General features: G+C 34.7%; 1 pseudogene; it reads right to left on the reverse strand.

The window, feature by feature from the left end:
• Nucleotides 1-309: 309 nt before the first annotated feature.
• LOC121321629 overlaps nt 310-20,012 on the reverse strand; it is a 199,183-nt pseudogene continuing 179,480 nt past the window's right edge.

Raw genomic sequence — 20,012 nt, forward strand, 5'->3', positions numbered from 1 at the left:
TTAAATTTTGTTTTGGTCCACCGTGTGGAAGAAGGTCCAGTTTAGGCTTTGGACAACCTTTATTGTTATGTTTTTATTCTTATTTTTTCCTCACTTGAAAGGGAGGTAAAATGTGTATGAATTATAAAAATCTACAACATTATAAAAAATACACTACGTACTGTATACAGAAATTGGAACATGACCCATAACCTGCCCGGCAACAGACAGGTCAAGATTAAATCTAATTATGAGTGGTAGAGGCTAGCTGCAAGCTTACATCATGTAGCCAATACAAAAACAGTAAAACTTGACAGTCAGAGGGTGATTGCAGGTGAAATATACACAGAATCCCACCCATTTTGAGACTACATGTTAGCCAATAACAATACAGTAGACCTTGTAAAGCACACTGTAAGGTGGGCTTTTCTAACTTTTACAAAATTACACGTAGGAATTGTAATAAAGGCACAGTATAGACATACTCTTCCCAACTTCAGTTCTGGAAAAATGTATTTATTTTGTCGGTTGTAATAATGAGAAAATTAATACGGGAATTCTTGATTGAATATCTGATTAAAACACAAATGTAACACCATCAAATATCCCGATTTCGAGATGTCAAATTGGCACATGGAAAACTTCATCCTTACTCACTGTTTAAAGCTTTCTGTAAAAGCTTTTGCATGGACATTGTAAACATGAACTGTATTTTGTCTTCATAAGTTAATATAGCAAATGACTTTGAATGTAATTACAGACCAATTCCCCAACTTGTCAAAAAAGCTCAAAATTCACAGCTACATATTTTTAACAAGTAAAAGCTTCTAGCGGAGGCAAAATCTTTAGGGGGAAAAATACATTACAAAAAAAATGTTGTTGCAATGAGAAACTCTGATGCGCTAAAATCATTGCTCAATATTGTTAATGGTAGCCCCTTTAAGCATTTTCAAATATATATACTAAATTATATCTTAACTAAAAGCAGTCAGTCATACTGTATTGCACTTAATTTCAAAATAAATATGAAGCACTATATTCTTCCTGTTGCTAAATGCACCATGTATGTCTTCCTAAAGTAATGCAAAAAGAGGATTTTCCAATTCCTTTAACATGAAATTGTGTGCCTTGAAGAATGACTAGCAGTAAGAGTCTAATACAGAAAGAAACACATTGGAATGCTCTAATAAGTTGTTATCATCCCTCTATTTTTAAAACTTGTGTTTTCTTTTTTTTAATTACCTTTAGTTTAGAGTGCCCTCAATGTTGATATACTAAATTCACATAAAAGCAAAAGGAAGAAACATATGAAAGACAACAATTAACCATGTGCATAACTCTTAGACATTGAAGCATAAACATACTGCGGGTGACACTGAAAGGGTTAAAGAAAGTCTGCTTTGATACGTTAAATAGTGTGCCCTGCACAAAACACGGCCAAACTAGTTACAGAATTGGACACGTTTTTTACAAATGTATAATGCAGGTTTACTGGACGTGTCTCCTCTAAACTCACTCATAACTTTAACAGGGTGAATTTTCTTTTTGGCAGAATCTTTCCTGACAACTGCATAAACATCCTCTGGCTTCTTCTTTTTAATTAGTGGCTTCTTTTCAGGTGCCTTCATCCTCCATATGACAACAGGGTGACGAGGACCAGTGGAGCTGTGGATTCAGATGATTTTAGTTGATGCAATGTAGGACATCTTTACTGTTTGAACAACAGCATTCATCAGGTTTATGGCTGCTTGGATAAGAGATGTAATACTATCCAGCTGAAAGAGAAAATGCAGTATTTGTAATGCAAATTTGACAATATGAAAATAATATATCAGCATGTGCAATATCAATAATTTAGAACTATGAATATTAATTCACAAACAGTGTAGAGTTTTGTATATCTCAATAGAAAATGTCATCTAAATGTTCCTCAACGCCTTCTAATAACAGCTATTTGAATAGTTCAAATAAATATTAAACCATAAATATTCAGTTCATGGTTGAAGTTAAGTTTTAATGGATATAAACATAATTATTACTTTTTCCTTCAGCTGGAACAGAAGTTAGAAAATGTTTTCTACACTTGTTTTCAAAAGCCAATTAAGAATATATTGCATCTAATAATGTTAACATTCACTGTGCTGTTAGCACTGCATGTCCTGTGTATCCTCTCCACTCCTGACCTGCTAACATTCACTGTGCTGTTAGCAATGCATGTCCTGTGTATCCTCTCCACTCCTGACCTGCTAACATTCGCTGTGCTGTTAGCAATGCATGTCCTGTGTATCCTCTCCACTCCTGACCTGCTAACATTCACTGTGCTGTTAGCTGTGTCCTGTGTATCCTCTAGCTAACATTCACTGTGCTGTTAGCAATGCATGTCCTGTGTATCCTCTCCACTCCTGACCTGCTAACATTCACTGTGCTGTTAGCAATGCATGTCCTGGTGGACACTGTTGGGTGTGTTGTAACAACTGTGATCTACAGTTTTAGTGCTGACATTTTGGCCAGACATCCCATATAAAAGGGATTTACATTTTGATTGACATCGTCTTGCTTAAAATAAAGTACCACTGTTTTAGTTTCTTCACCAGAAAATAGCTTTCAATGTAGGGTATTGTCATAAAACTAGGAATTCACTCTGTTCAAATGGGGGGAAAAATTTATAGCTACCGACTGATACAATTTAATAACCCTTACCTGTCTCCTAAAGTGAATATAACATGTATTGATTAATGTATTGATTGTGGTTTAAATCGCAAAGGGATACAGTACTGGCAGTACTGTATTAACCCGCAAAGCAGATTATAATCTAATGTGATTCCTCTATAGTTGAAGCATTGATTAAACATCTGAATAGTTGTATCCTTTGAGATTTAAAATCTCAATTACACCAGGTTATACATAAGGGAAACGTGAACTACAAGGCTAATATTATTATTATTATTATTATTATTATTATTATTATTATTATTATTATTATTATTATTATTATTATTATTTTGAAGTAGAAGGCAGAATGTCAGAAAGGGATTTTAATGTTATATATGGTATAATGGTATATATGTATTTAAGATACTCAGTTCCACCACATTTGATTCCATACCAGGTCTCTTTTCAAAATAAATATGTTGCACACAATATGCTCCAGACATGCCTATACTCAAGCAGCAGATGCTGTTATAATGTAAACTGCTGTGAAACGAAGGTACTGTACCCAAAACAGTGTTTCTAGGGATAATAATAGTGTATTGTAACTCTGAATAAACATATGATGTTCACATAACAGGAAAATATGTTTCTTTACTTACTGCAGATGTGATGAGCTCTCCACCCAAGTTCTGAATTTCAGATTTCACCTGACTGCAGATTTTAAACTGATGGGAGTAAAGCTGGATCTGCTCCAGATATGACAGCTCTTGTTTACAGGATGGATCAAAACATGAAGAGGCACAGATATGGTTATATGCAGTAACAGAGCTAAGTTTCCATTTGTACAATAAAACTTTTCTTTCAAAGTGAATCTCTCCTTGATCTACTGTAATATCAAATTGGGCCTGCTCCCTCAGTCTGAAACTGGGGGGGGGGTTTGTCTTTCCCTGCTGTCTGAACTTTGGATCATCTGCTTGTTGATGTCATTGGGCCACTTTTTAATTTTATTTAGGGAGACAGTTTCTGCCAAAATTCTTCTTCATCAGGACCGCATTTAAAATTGCTTTCAAAGCAGTCATGTGACATATGGAAATGAAGCATGAATAAGCATTAACGTGTCCTGACCTGGTTTTGTTTCAAAGTTGTTCAAACTTTGATACAACTGTATCCTTAATAGAGCAGCAGATTGTCACATACTATATGGGCATTTTGTAATAAGTACAGCATTGTCTTCAGTATTGAAGGTAATCAGACAAAAACATTTATTTAAATGATAACATTTTTGCAGATTGCTATTAAAACCAAAAAATCTAAGAGAAAAAAATGGGTCATCAGAATCCTATGTCTTAAGAGAAATACGTTTTTGATTAAATCCTTCAAAGTGAATTAACAAATGATGCAATGGTTGAGAACATACTGAAAAACAAACACAATCTAGGTGAAAAATTAGTCACCAGCAGAACTGTAGCACAAAAGGTCAATACAAATAATTTAGCTGCAAATGTTGTTCATAGTTTCTCCATTTTGCTTAATGTAATAATTTTTACTGGAGGAATACACTCATTCTCAGCAGTTTGTTTTAGCTGTCAGATTCCACACAGCCAACCACATTAAGTTTTCATAAAACAAATGTCGTCTAACATTATCTTTTGAATCATTACATAACATTATCAGTATCCATTGAATAGGAGTCAATAGGTAGCAGACCTTAACAAGACAAACTATTGGCTTTTAATATATAAACTACAGACTGAAGCCTTGTGCTTGCATTGCAAAACCTCTGGTCACATTCTGTATAAGCTATAGTGCTGTAAACCTTATAAAGGACTGTGCATTTATAGTGTAAAAACGAAATATACACTACACGCACACTTACAATATTAGGATCATCACTATACAACATTACATATTTCAAGCACTTCCCTGGTCGTTTTTAGAATCGAAAGCTGAACTAGAAAGCACATAGTGCCTGTATTGTATTGCTGTCAACAGTATCAATGAGCAGACCCTACTACAGAACACTGTCCCTGAAACCATACTATAAGTCTGGCAAGGCTCTGCAGCAGCTGATACTTGTTGCAGCTTATGAATACTGTAATTCCACACATAACACTCCTAAATTATACCTGGTATGCACTTCCATTCACTATCTAGCTCTCAAATGTGCAGTTTTGGAAGAAAGATAGTATCACAAACATGTATTTTCATTTTAAAACTCATCTGGTATTACACTAGGTAGAAGAACAATTTCAGTTTGATTTCCTTCCCTTCCAGGATATCCATTTCACCTGAACTTCCAGGTGCTTTCAGTGTGTTTGGGTATCGTACTGGCTGCAGCAAGTCAATCAGTAGGGTATGTTATTGGCATTAATTTGCCATCAATGCCAGACAAAAGACTGAGCCCCTGCAGTAGTTGAACTACATTATATGGAAACAATATTAATAATCAACAACATAAATAACTGTGTTCTTTGTTGACGTCTGCTCACGTCTCCCAGTGATGCTATTGTTAACATTACCACAGCCTTGTCAACACCTTCACTACAGTGTCCTCAGCTGAGATTAATCCTGTACAGTGTGTTAATATTATACATGTTTTTCTATCATGCAAAATTAACTGTTCGGATTTATGTATCCCATTAAATGCATTTCCAGAATTAGCAAAGGCTGTAGAACTGAGAAGATTTACAATGCAGGACACCGATGAAGAGGCAGATGTAATAAATAAAGAACAGGAAACTAGCTGATGATACTGTTTTTTTTGTTTCCCCAATTTGAAAAGTCCAATTATTTTTATTTCAACCCAGCTCACAGCTGCCAACCCAGCACTGACTCAGGAGAGACGAAGATGGACACACACGTCTTTCGAAACGTGTGCCGTCAGCTGAACCGGTGACCTCCAGGCTATAGGGTGCATCCTGCACTCCTGCCATTGAAAAAATACACTATTGATATCTAGGCATGCATTTTAAACATTTTTGATAAACAAAAATCAATTCTATCATAAGAGAAGATTTATGTTATATTCATCAATTCAGTTAGTTGGGAAAATATTTATTTATGTTTTACTTTTGAATAAAAAATAGGCATACTAATTTGTTTTGCCCTGAAGATGACCAGGAAATGGCTCTTAGTATTTTTAAATAAAACATTTATTAAGCAAATTAATTTCTTTAGATATGTAACAGAAAGGATCATGTTCTAGACTCCATGTTTACAGATTAGGAATTGAGTTAAACCAAAACCCCCTGCAGGTATTTTACTGCTGTGAATACAGCAAATGTAACGTTTTCAAAAGGAAATCTGCATGTCGCCCTTTTAAATGGAAATATTCTTTTTTCTAAATTCCTTAATTCCTTGCAGTATGCATTAAGTGTGCTAGGCTAGTAATGGTTGGAAGACTAACATGTTTTATTCATAACATATCCTACTCAAAGACAACCAACAGATACATTGATTGTGACAATAAAGGGCATGTGCTTAAAAGGTTGTGAACTCAAGATGCCTTTAGTACCTATCATATTATCTGGGGATGCATGTGTTCTTCTAAGAGACATGTATTCTACTAAAAAACACCCTCTACCCCCTACCACTACTGTAGATACAACAGTAAAGTGATCAGTGTCAGTAAAAGTAAATCTCCATGACCTACATTCACTGTATGTTTATGTGAAAATGTAAGGAAAGATGGACAGTTTCCTCTAAATATCCTCAGTTTCTGATACACCCAATAACATGTGTTAGAGTGTCCTAGGAAAAATGTATAACAACTGGATGTATGTAAAAATCTAAAGAGTGACATGCTGTACACATAAAGACATATTCTCTCCTCATCCTTTATAGTTAATTAATATGCAGTTTTAGTTGCCTCCCTATCTCCCCCATTCCCTCAACCCTATTCCCTCCACCCTATTTCCTACACAACACAGACTGGCTCCCACTCATATATGCAGAAGTAAATTATATATTTAAGAGCAGTCATAGGCTGAAGCAAAACAAGGCAAATGGTTTTCTACTATGCATAATAACATTGTATTTACATATATGTACAAATGTATTTACTAAACAACTACTTCAAATATGACTGTGCTCTTTGAAGCACAAAATAAGATGTTAGTCTGCCTCACTGTGCGAACTACAAATACATTGCCATTAAATGGATCATGGTAGTTGAATGTATAAAGTACACCATGAAAAATACATGGCATAGAGCATTAGAATCCATATGATGAGCTTTCAGATCTGCTTTGAAAAATGTACAGGTATTTTCAAAAACTGCTTGATAGTTCATCCATTATATATATATATATATATATATATATATATATATATATATATATATATATATATATATATATAGTAGATTCCGCTTATTAACAACCTCTCAGTTCCCAGCAAAAAGATGTAATTAAGCGAAAAGCCCCCATTTTCAAGTTTTATATGGAACAATATATACTGTAGTTGTACAAATATGGTGCTGAAATACAAATGTTACAGTGTTAAAAAGTGAACATGAGAAACACAAAATACACAAACATAAAACTGTTTGCTTCACGCATGTGTAAAACAAACAAATAAGAGTAGGCTTAAATAGTACTACACCATGATGAAATACATTTGACCTTACAATGAGTAAAGCAAATATGTGTTGTACAATGCTAAAGAACACAATTTTAATACAAGAAATTGTCCAACGTTGTCTGCTTTTTACAATGTACTACCTTCTGCTGTAAACCCATCTCAATTTGCGTGCCACTTCGCCCCAGACAACTAGTAATAAAGTTGTCAATAAGCGGCATGCAATTGCTAATATCAAAATTCCATTAACATTAAAGTCTATGGGATGGGATTGGTTCCTGGTAAAATGTTGTTAAAAACCAAAAGTTGTCTTTCTCAGGGTTGCTAATAACCGGCATCTACTGTGTGTGTGTGGGTGTGTGTGTGTGTGTGTGTGTGTGTGTGTGTGTGTGTGTGTGTGTGTGTGTGTGTGTATATATATATATATATATATATATATATATATATATATATCATACTGAGAGATGCTAATGTGTATCTACATGAAGCATTGGAAAATCCCTGAAGGCTACATGATCTCAAATACCAATCTGTAATGCCATCTGCAAAAGTAAAATCCTACTGCATTGACTTACCCTTCATGCACCAGTTACATCTTTCAAATACTATATAAAGTGTTTTATAAAACACCACCACATGGTAAACAGATAGCTAGCAGATAGCAAAGTTCTAAACTGTTTAAGACTGAAGGATTTTAATATATTGATCACTGCTCTTAAAATGAAAGATTACTACGATAGGGTTCTGCTTAGCGCATGACGTTTGAACATGTTAAAATGGCTGGTTCATTGTATTAAATTGCAATTTAAGGTAGCAGCTTCACTTTTATTGAAATAATAGTCACGTTACCCCTTGGGAAGCCAAATCTTATAAAGCCGACCTTCAAAAGTGGGGTAAATGATTATTATTATTATTATTATTATTATTATTATTATTATTATTTTCACAATTGCCTAGTGAAAATCTGTTATCTCCATCATAATCATGCACATCTTCTTAGCAAGAACAATGACATCATTGCTGGTATCATCCCAGATTTCAATCTCTGCATCCAGCTTGCTCTTCACCTTTTTAAAATCGGCTACTTGCTCCGCTATCTTTGCTTTTTCAGACTGGCAATTGTGTCATCTTTGCCTAGAAACAAAGTGAGACTAAACACATTTGACATTGAAATTAAAAAACAGAATTTTTATTTTTTTTTTTTTGTGGGACAAGCATTCAATTCAATCCTTTTAACCAATCAGTTCAACTTTTTTCTTTAATCCTCTCTTCCTCTTTAATCCTCTTAATGTGCTTTTACACTTGCTTCAAAATAGATCCCTTAGTCTCCATTAACTTACAATCAGTATGCAGGGTCCTAGCCTAATTAAAGGTGTGTTGATTAAGATGAGTGCAATTGTAATTGATATATTGTATCACCCTTGAAGTGATTATCCTTGGCACTTAAGATGATTCATTTGCCTACATTTAGAGCAGTTTTTGGTGTGGAAGGCTTTAGAGTTTAAATAAAGCCACTGCTTGCCTTTTCCCTTTGCAGACAGCTCATTATAATTGTGATCAAATTCGATCGATGACTACTACGCACTAAAAGTGTGTTATATTTTTTTCAAATTAGCAGAAAAAACTTTGCTGGATTTCAGACAATCAAACAAACAATGGTTAGTCCAGTCTGTAGTACAAGATCATTATTTTTATTTCATTTTTTAGCAATGTCTTTTTTTTCAGGCATGACAAACCAATCAAAATGTATTTCACTAAAGCCCCTAGCCAATAGAGTTGAGTTTTTGGATGCAGTGCAGCATTTCAGTATCTATGGTTGCAGTGTTTTCTTGAGACTACAGCAGACCATGGCATCAAAGCGCAATTCCTTACCAGAGGGGTTTCTAAATCGTTTTGCTACACTCAGAATGTTCTGATCCAAAAGAAATATGGTAGAAGACATTTTTATGGAAGATGTTGATGGAATGAATGCCAGAAGGAGAAAAATATCCTCTAAATTACGAACTTCTTTACAATGATATAAGTAGATGAGCCTGTGAAAGTTCCAGTTTTGCTTGTTTAATTTTCAATAGTTGTTAGTTATGTGATATAAGCCCTGGTTATAAATAGACTAATGCGTATAAGGATAGTATGTTGTCCAATTTTTTAGTGTAGGCTAATGTGTTACGCTTACAATATTGCATCAAACTTTGCTGTCGTTAGTTTTATCCTTTTATTTATTTATTTATTTGTTTGTTTGTTTGTTTGTTTGTTTGTTTGTTTATTTAATTATTTTACATTATTGGTTCCTTTTTCATTTTGCCATTTATGAATTTGGTCCAATGTAGTATATTACTTGTATATCTATTAATTAGTTATTATAATTTAACATTTATTTATTTATTTATATTGAAAAAGTATTGTTTATTGGTATATGCAGTTGAGACTGTGTCCACAATCCAGTGGGACAGTCATTGCTTTGAAAGGGCTTGACCCAGCGTCCTTTAACAATGACCGATGAAGAGCTGGCCAGACTGACGCACCGCTCTTGCCCTATCCATAAAACATCTCAATGCCTGAACCGGGCAGAGGGAATTCAATCTCTGATCCTCCTCCAAAGAAAAAGGAGGGGGATGGAAAGCCACTAATTCCACCGATTGGTTTAAGTGAAAAGCCGTAAAAAAAGTAGGAAGTTCAGGAAGTTCATTGACTGAAAGTAAAGTTTTTAGTGGGCACTGCATTTTGTTTTAAAAACCTAGATAAATCTGCCATATAATGTTGTAAACGGTTTAAAAACTTCATCTCAGTGGCTTTAAAACTGTGCATTATGGCTATTTATAACACAAGATGGCTTCTCCTTGTGTGATATAATGTGTGAACGCCCATACCCTGTCTGTCTTCCCTCCATTTGGACACTGGTCCGGCTGCAACTTTCATAATCCTCTTCTGAATCAGATACATCTTCAAGTTCATCTGGAGTCTGTAAAAATACAATACTTTTTTGAGATTTTACACAGAGGTTTTATAAACGTGATAAGTATGCATGTTTAGTCCTAATCAAGCATAAGACTAAGTACAAAGTAGCTCATGCACATATATTACCCTGTTGCCCTTACATTGCAAGCAATTATGTTTTTGTATCACACAAGTGCAATGTTAGTTTGTCTTTCTCTTCATTTGGTATTTCCAATTGCCCTTCGCTGGGACCAGATTCAGCTACGATGTGTTTACCCACTAATGATACAGATGAGAAGATAGGTTGGAAACCCAGTGACATGAAAAATGGTGAGTACTGGCCCACACCTGTGTTCTCGATTGAGGGAATACCTCTTATAATTGCCCATTGTGATCACATTGAAATGCATGAAGGAAACAGTTATCAATCCAGAACCATTGTTTCTGGTGAAAGACTAATTCTGAACAGAGGGGCTAAATGCAAGTCTCTGGTAAATTGTGGATTTGACAAATGCTGGAGCAGGTTGTCAATGACAAAGCCAAAACCTTGCTCGGCCTGTAGCCATATGGTCAAGCACTGCCGAATGCTATTTGAATGTAGTGGCGCTGAAGGGATGTCATTCTCACATTTAAATGTTGATCCTGACAATGTGAGAAGAATCTAATGTGTTGCTTGTGAAACTGGTCTCACAGTTAAATGGGCTCCTTTGGGTAGACTGGAGTGTAAGGAGGGTGTCCCTGCCAAATGTGTTCAGGTGTCTTGCAGGTATGAACTGAAGGCAGTTGTCACCCACACCTGTCATGTGAAAAGATAGCTGTCTCGGTCGGTCGTGGTTTTAACAGAACCACTCAGAGCTGGACCAGAAAGGGAATTAGAATCTTGTTGGAGCTGGGCTGGTCTGAAATACACTGCTCAGAAAATGTTATGATATACTCTTTATTAGCTTATAGTAACAGTGTAGGATTCTTTTTGAATATTCTGTATCCAGTAGAAAATATTATTAGTAGCTCTGTGTAAAGATTGTATGGAGAGTTCATTGTACAATGGTCGGGCTAACCTGTTGAATGTTCCAAGCCTTTCTTATCAGGCATCTTTTTGAACTAAGCACAAAGTCTCCTTAAACATTCCAATCTAGTGAGAGAAGAATAACAAACTCAATGAAAAGAGCCAATATGTTTAGAAATTAGCATTGCCAAGGGGGTTGCCAAAAGTGTTTTCCAATATTATAACAGCAAAGAAACATTCAAGGAGGAAGTAAAATGTCTAAGAGATACAAATTGCAAAATCATAAATGAAGAGAAAAAAATAACAAATATATTAAATGATTATGTTTCACAAGTTTTTACAAAGGAGGATATGGACAACATATCCTACCTGTTCTAATCCAGTTTTAAATAATTTTAGTATAACAGAGGCAGAAGTGTTAAAGGTACTAGGAGCTCTTAAAATAAACAAATCCACTGGGCCTGATGAGATCCTCCCAATAGTACTCAAGGAAGTGAAACAAGTTAACTACAAACCGCTAACCAAGATCATGCAACAGTCTCTTGAGGCAGGGGTTGTACCGATAGACTGGAAAATTGCAAAAGTAATACCGATCCATAAAAGGGAGGCAAAACCAAACCAGGTAACTACAGACCATTAAGCCTGACTTCTATTATATGTAAACTTATGGAAACTATAATAAGATCCAAAATGGAAAATTACCTCTGTGGTAATAGTATCCTGGAAGACAGTCAGCATGGTTTTAGGAAAGGAAGATTATGTCTAACTAACCTGCTTGATTTTTTTTTTGAGGCTGCAACATCAACAATGGATAATTCCAAAGCATATGACATGGTTTATTTAGATTTCCAGAAAGCTTCTGATAAAGTCCTGCATAAAATATTAATTCACAAACTGAGTGCAGTAGAAAAGTTTAATATAGAAAAGTGTAAGGTACTGCAAGCAGGCAATAAAAATGTGCATTATAAACATATGGGAGACACTGAAATTGAAGAAGGAATCCATTAAAAAGGTCTTGGAGTATATGTTGACTCAGAAATGTCTTCTTTTCGACAATGTGGGGAAGCTATAAAAAACAGGTCAACAAAATGTTCAGATATATAGTGAAAAGTATTCAATTTAAATCAAGGGAAGTAATGTTAAAACTTTACAATGCATTAGTAAGACCTCATCTAGAACATTGTGTTCAGTTCTGGTCACTTCGCTACAAAAGGATGCTCTAGAAAGCGTGCAAAGAAGAGCAACCACAATTATCCCGGGTTTAAAAGGCATGTCATATGCAGACAGGCTAAAATAATTGAATCTATTCAGTCTTGAACAAAGAAAACTACACAGTGATCTGATTCAAGAATTCAAAATTCTAAAAGGTATTAACAATGTCGACCCAAGGGACTTTTTCAACCTGAAAAAAGAAACAAGGACCAGGGGTCACAAATGGAGATTAGATAAAGGGTAATTTAGATCAGAAAATTGGAGGCACTCTTTTACTCAGAGAATTGTGGGAGTCTGGAAACAACTCTCCAGTAATGCTGGGATCCTTCAAAAAGCTGCTTGATGAGATTCTGGGATCAATAAGCTACCAACAAACAACCAAACTTTCTTATGTTCTTATGCTCTTAAGTAGATTGAGACAGAACAATTGAACTAAGATAGGTTTGTGATCTTACAGTAGTAAAGAAAATAGAAGTATAATTGCAGGGAAACTGATATAGTGCAAAAAGTGATCTAATTTAATAATTATAGCAACAGCATGAATGTACCAGTCTGTGTTGAGTATACAACAGACCTTCTGAAGGAATGTAATTCAGTCGGTAACCTTGCCTTTGTCTGGTTGTAGAAAAGCGGTACCGGGCATGGGTATACAGGGAAAATTACTTTTTACAAAAGAAGCAAGATTCATTGGTTGTCAGTGGGTTTGAATCCAAGGTCTCTCTATAATGCATGATACCTTAATATTAACTAACGAAAAGTACCTTTGGTAATAGAAGAAAGGAGTTAATGTTATATACATAAAATAGAAATTAATGAAAACCTGTCAGTAGAAGGAAGAGGGCATAAAAGTGTGGGGCAGTTTATTGGCTCAAGTAAGAATATGATTTAGTATAATGAAAGAATATGATTTAGTATAATGAAAGTATAACAAAGTGCTTAAAGTAGAGTTTCATATTAACTAAAAATAACTTTGGCTAGCCAAGCAGAGTCCCTTGAATTCTTAGTTACACACTGTTTGAAAACTGTTTGAGCAGGCGATTTTCAGGTAGAGAAAGAGGCCGAGTTTAAAAACTGTAGAGCTGAATAATAATAATAATGAGTGAACCATGTTAATTTCAGCCTGAATTTAAATAAAAATAACTGGACTGGCCTTGTGGTTTTAGACAAAGGCGCAAAGCAAAATTCTAATAGTCTTTGTCCAGTATTATTTTGTTAAAACACATTTATGGATAAAACAAAGCCAGCCTATCAAGAACACGCTGAAAAGAATGTATTTGCTGTAAGAGGGAAATATATTTTAGACCCAGGCTGGAATATCAAACTTGTGTTTTACATTACACGCTTCCCTTGGGTCACCTCATCCGCCAACACAGCCTCATGTTTCACTCCTACGCTGATGACACCCAGCTCTACTTAAAACTCGACCCTTGAAGTCCCTCTGCCATGGTCCGGCTCTCAGCTTGCATTCAAGACATCAAGGCCTGGATGTCTGCCAATTTTCTTCAGCTCAACACTAGTAAATATGAACTCCTTCTAGTAGGATCTAAAACTCAAGAATCTCAATATAGCTGCCCTGAATCTCAGAAACTGCTTGCTGCTGCCTTCCTCCAATGTACAAAGCCTTGGTATACTTCTTGACAGCAACCTCTCCTTTAATGCCCACATCTCCTCTGTGGTTATGGTACTCTGATTTTTTTTTTTTTTTTTTTAAACAACGTGTGTGAAAATAAATTGGACCTGACACACCTGACAAGCACTGAATAAATGGACTGCAAAGGGTTAAAAACATCTCTATAATATATACATATATACTTGTATTCTATTCAGTAGTAAGGACTGTGATACCCGTAATATGAGATCAGTTCACATATTTTGGAGATGAGGAAGGGGTGGAACATGAGATCATATCCAATTAATTTTAAAAAGGATTTACTGGGACTATAAAAGTTGAAGAAAAACCCCAGTCAACTATCATTCAACTTGTTAGCTCAAGTTTTGTGATCCATGCTCTGAAGATCTCTGAAAAAGCTAGTTGCTGTTTGGTCATATTCAGTGGCCTCTGCTTTCGAGGACAGCTCTTGTTTTTGCATATATCCTACACTACACTTCCATATATTGGATAGTAAGCATACTCTTGAATTTATATCTCACTTATATTGATGCATTTACTGTAAGGTATAGGAATTATATTTTAGCTTTAGGGAGTGATATATTGGATTCTTTAGGATTTAGTGGTGAGTGGTTTAGCTTTTCTTCATGGCTGGCCTGAGGGCAAAACATGTGATAACCATAACTGTATTGAAGTGTTAATGCTGTCGAATCTGTATGACACTGGATCGCCCAGATTGCCTATTAGCTGGGATTCAACATGGTTTGTAACCGCTCAATCCATTTTTAAGCATTTAATAAAACTTCAAACCTGAATGAATCTGTATGATTTTCTTGACTACTTAAAAGTTGTCTGGATATATTATAAGCCCAGTGCATGAACAATCCACTTACAGGAGTTCAAAACATCTTTGTGTTCTCCTTAAACATCTCCACTGACTTTAAGAGTGTATATATATAAATATATAGGTACGTGTCAAACAGCACTGTTGGACCATGACAAACATTTGTTCCTAGCAGGTCTTTTGACACTGCTCAGAAACCTGTTCAGCTTTACTGCAGATGTAAAAAACTAAAACATCTCCCAGAAATAAGGTATGCAATAACAAGAAATACCTTGCATCTTTTAGATACATTAGTGCATGTGATGGAGATCCTGGACATCTTAACAGTATGTTAACAGGTCAGGAACTTATCCATTCTCTTGGATATCTGGCAAAACCTGGACAAAGGTGCACAACTGATCATCTGCGATTCCATTTCCAGGCATCACCAGGCACTAATGACCAGTAAAAATGGTCCAGCCTCTCTGCTAAAGCGTACACAATAAATTTGCACCTTTTTTTTACTATTATATGGTCTATAGCAAACATAATAAAACCATGTCTTTAAACTAGGGTGCCACATTATTTTGACAGGGATCACTGACAGCCTTGCCGATGTACTGGTATGGCCAAAAGTTTTGCATCACCTAGAATTTTAACAAATAAACTGCAAAATGATATTGCATAAGTCTACTGGAAGCGATAATACAAGCACAGTAGTTAATGTTAGATTTCGAAATGTCACATTTTTCAATTTGTGGCAGTTTTTCGTTAAGTATATGGAAAACTACAAAATGGTATTTAATTCAATATGTTAACGTAACATTATTCAGTAGGTTTGCATTTAAATGTTTGCTTGTTTACCAATGGTCTGTTCTCTTACTGTAATACAGCTTGAATCTGGAGTAGATTTGCTTTTGTACAGGTTTACAGCTATAGATGAGAAAAAAAAATGTTTGTAGCTCTAACCCAACCCTGAAAGCTGGGCTTTGTATTGAAAGTTGAGAGTGTGTGTTCTTTAGCTTGCTGGTTACACAAAAAACTGTAACTCTGACCTAAAAATGGGTAAAAAACAGACACTTGTACATAAATAATGCATTTAAGTCAATTGGATTGAAATGCTTCTCTCCTTGCACCTCAACAAAACATAAGGATGACTTTAAAGGAGTTAACTTACCCGGATCATCAAAACAGAGCACCTGATGTCATGAATCGAATCATAAACCTATTTTCCTATAAATAATTTTTATCACATTAGATTGTTGTTATGCAAATACGTATTTGCCAAAAATACTTTATAAATGGTAACATTCAAATTCATACAATGATATTATTGGTTAACCAGAAAAGCACAACCTGTCATGTAGAAATAAAAATACTTTTACAAATCTATTACAGAGCTTCATCTAAACTGGCAATATTGCATCTATTGATTGCGTAACTTAAATAAATATACAATGCTTGATTTAAATTGAAGTTTATTCGTCCACATTCACTCTGACCTTTGTTGTACCTGGATCAATAAATGAAAGATTGATAGTTTGTATGCCTTTGTATTAACTGTGCTGCGTGCAATTTCACTTACATGTCCTCTATTTTAGAATTACTCGTTTAAGGTGAAGGTCAAAAAAAGAAGAATAGTAGAATCAGATACTATAGCACAGGCGGTTTGCTATTCTATAAATCTATTAATATTACAAACAGAATAATGCAGAGAGTTATGCAGTAATACATGTTAATATGTGATAGGAGATTCATTTTGTAATATTTTCAGATCCTAGAATTACGATGCAGAGTTGAAGCTTTTGACATTCCTTCAGAATTGAAAAAATACACTACTTTCCACTGTACATTATCTCAGGATTTATATTTTTATTATGTTTTTTTTGCACAAACTAAAAATACTTCTAAGAGACCAATTATGATTTTAATGTCAACAATGAAGTGATTTAGTAAATCCCTATTAAATTGGTTACTTTTCAAGTCAACATAGCAAAGTCACCAAGATCAAAGCACTACTGTACAATATCCAGAAACAAGGTTTGATTTTAAAAAAATGTTTCCACTAGATGACAGTGCTGTAGTATTTTTTATATTCGAATCTCAGATTAATAGATTTTGTCTAAAGAGGTTACAATGGCATTAAAATCAAAGGCAATCAATTATAAGTATGTATTTTTTTGAGATCAATAAAAAAAGTGGCCTGGTTTCCAAAATTGTCCACCCAGTTTAGGCAGCACATAATTACAATATTATCTTTTAAAATATGAGGGAAGCTTGGAAGTATGTATGCAGTTGTTATGGTAATATAAGTGTGTGCTTGTATATTTACATAAATGTGTACTGCAAATTGTCAAATAAATAAATATACGATATAGGATTAATTTTATTAAAATGTTGCATAATTTAATGCACAGCTTCCTGAAGAAATACGACAAGGCAATATGTTTTGTTTTATGGTTCTGGTCCAAACCTTCAACGATTTACTTAATACTCATATTCAGTATTCATAAATAACATTCTAGGAAAACACATTTCACCCAGAAAAAAAGGTAATGCCATATTTCATAGTTGTATGTGTATCATGCCGTGAAAACAAATGTAAACAGGAGACAGGAGAAATATAGCTTTTAGGATTTTGTGTTATTAATCATAATCATTTTTTTGTTCCTCGGTAGTAAGTGTTATTTCCTAATTGCTTATGCCTCAAAAGTATAGAAAATGGCTATTATTCCCCACAAACTTTGCTTTTGTGACCAGGACAGTGATATTTCCAAATATCACTATTTCCAATGGAAAAATGGGCAAATGTGTGTCTTTTCATTCACATAAAGTCAGAAAAAAACAACATATGAATCCAAATTAAAATGTATTTATACTAAAGTAATACAAAAATGACTACAAAAGATTTAGAAGTGAGTAGTTTTTCGAGATTTACGATTATACTGTATTTACTTTTGAGGCATAAGCAATTAAGAAATAACACTTACTACCCAGGAACAAAAATTGTGTTACATAGTGCAATGTTCTCTTTTTGCTATAATACCTGGTTCTTACATTTCAACAGTGCTCAGTTAACTTTACTAGAACTGCACTGATTAGAGGCAATAGAAGGAAAAGTTAGGCTTTAGCGAGTTGATTTATGGTGAGTTAAATAAAATACAACTTGCTTTTTATTGGGATGTCAAAACCATAGTAACACTGGGGGTTTAGCCAAGTATCTGGCGATGCATTCTGAAAGTACAACACACATAAATGAAGCATACTGTATTTCCGAAAAGATAACATTTTGTCATGTGTCAAATATATGGATTGAATTGCAGCACATATTTATATAAAAAACACATCTTGTTTTACAATATTATTTTATCACATCATCATCTTAAAATCCCTACCATAGTTTAGGACAGAAAGAAATTTGACTATTACTTGAAAATATTCCTGTCATAAAGGATTTTCTGTAAGATAGTAGGTGTAGCAGGTAGTATTAAGCACTGACACTAGAAACAAATGACACGAGAATAAATTATTTAATGACCATGAACAATCATGTAAAATAGCCATCATTATAAAATCCACTTGGCTTATTTAGAGTCATTAACCACTTGTTTCCACTAATGAGTTGGAAACAGAGAAACACTACTCGTCAGGGGAGATGTATGGTAGGTCTCTCATGGGTTAATAATTAATTAACCATTAGCTGTAATCATGGCATGGCAAACATTATTGTATGCATTAAAATGGGCATTATTCCAGTAAGGACTACATGTGTGAAATCTGGTTAAATTGGAGTGATAATAGAAAATAACAGAGGATTGTGAAATCCCATAAAGATTAAACAGAATATTAAAACTTGTTTTAGTTGTTTTGGAAGCAAGAAAGTTAAGCTTGCACATTCCATTGCCAGATTTGATGTATTCCAAACACCTAAATCGTAAAGAAACAGAATTGAATATTGAAAATAAAAAGTAAATAAATACAAAAATCTAAAACTTCAGGCAGTTTTATTTAATGGTTAATCCTTTTAGCATTCTGTGGTTTGTTTGCAGATAGCATATTGGGGGTTTGTAGATTAATATTAACGTTAGAATAACTAAGGCACTGCAAGCAACATTAAGTATGCAGAGGCAGGGTGGTCTATCCTGGACAAACTGGCATTAACATTTCTTGTTTGTGTTTAGAACAAAGTAGTCTATAAGCAAATATTACACACTTAGAAATAGGTGTGCTCTAAGGAACAAGACCACCTGGAAGTAATACATATTTAATTGCAGTACAATTTGAGCACTTTTTGGCATTCTTGTTCATTGCATTGCAGGGTTTTCTTAGATGTTTGTTCTCTCAGTGGGCTAGTAGTTGTTTTGCCCTGCATAAAGATTTTGTGTTTATGACTCACCATTTATGTACTGCTGAAGTGCAGGGAGAGGGAGTACTGTTGAAAGGCAAGTGCTGTTGAAATCTTGCTCGCTACAAGATGACAATTGTTTGTGCTTCCACAGGGTTAGGGAGATAAATAGTTTGCCTTACTCTGCTTCAGCAACCCCTACTGGTCAGACACCCTGACAGTGGCCTCTCAGGCTGGGCCCTTTCCTCCAGGGTTCAGTAGCTTGGTAAGATCCAGGGCTTCAGAAGGTGAAAAGAGGTAATGGCTTGCTAGAGTTTCCCACTGATCAATGAAAAGCACTTATAATTGAAATATTTGTATTTTAGTTTATTATAATAATAATACTATCTTTATATAGCACCTTTCATAGTGGACCACCATCACAAAACACTTTTCTGAGGTAAATTACAGTAAAACATTGATTTAACATAATATCAGTAAGAGGTTAAGCAACTTTGTCAGGGTCACATGGTGAGTCAGTCAGTGGCTGAAGTGGGATTTGAACCAGCCACCTTCTGGTTATAAGCCCTGGACTTTACCCACTAGAGCACACTGCCTTTTCGTATAATTTTAAAATGTTTTCTGCAAAAAGGTGTGGTTCTGTGTAACAAAATCAGTGCTGCACAATCGGCCCACACACAACATTTCTAATCCAGAGCCCTAAGGATACTAGACATTGAAAAAAGCCTTACTTTATAAATTAGCTTTTCATTCACTGTTACATGTTTTCAGTATATATCTGCATTAGTTTTTTTTTTTTTTTTTTTATGAGGAAGTACGAGTAAAATATGACAGCTGATACCTGCCGATATATTTGATGAAGCCAGCCAGGCAA

This window comes from Polyodon spathula, chromosome 10, assembly GCF_017654505.1.
Source record: "Polyodon spathula isolate WHYD16114869_AA chromosome 10, ASM1765450v1, whole genome shotgun sequence".
In the NCBI taxonomy this organism is placed as follows: Eukaryota; Metazoa; Chordata; class Actinopteri; order Acipenseriformes; family Polyodontidae; genus Polyodon; species Polyodon spathula.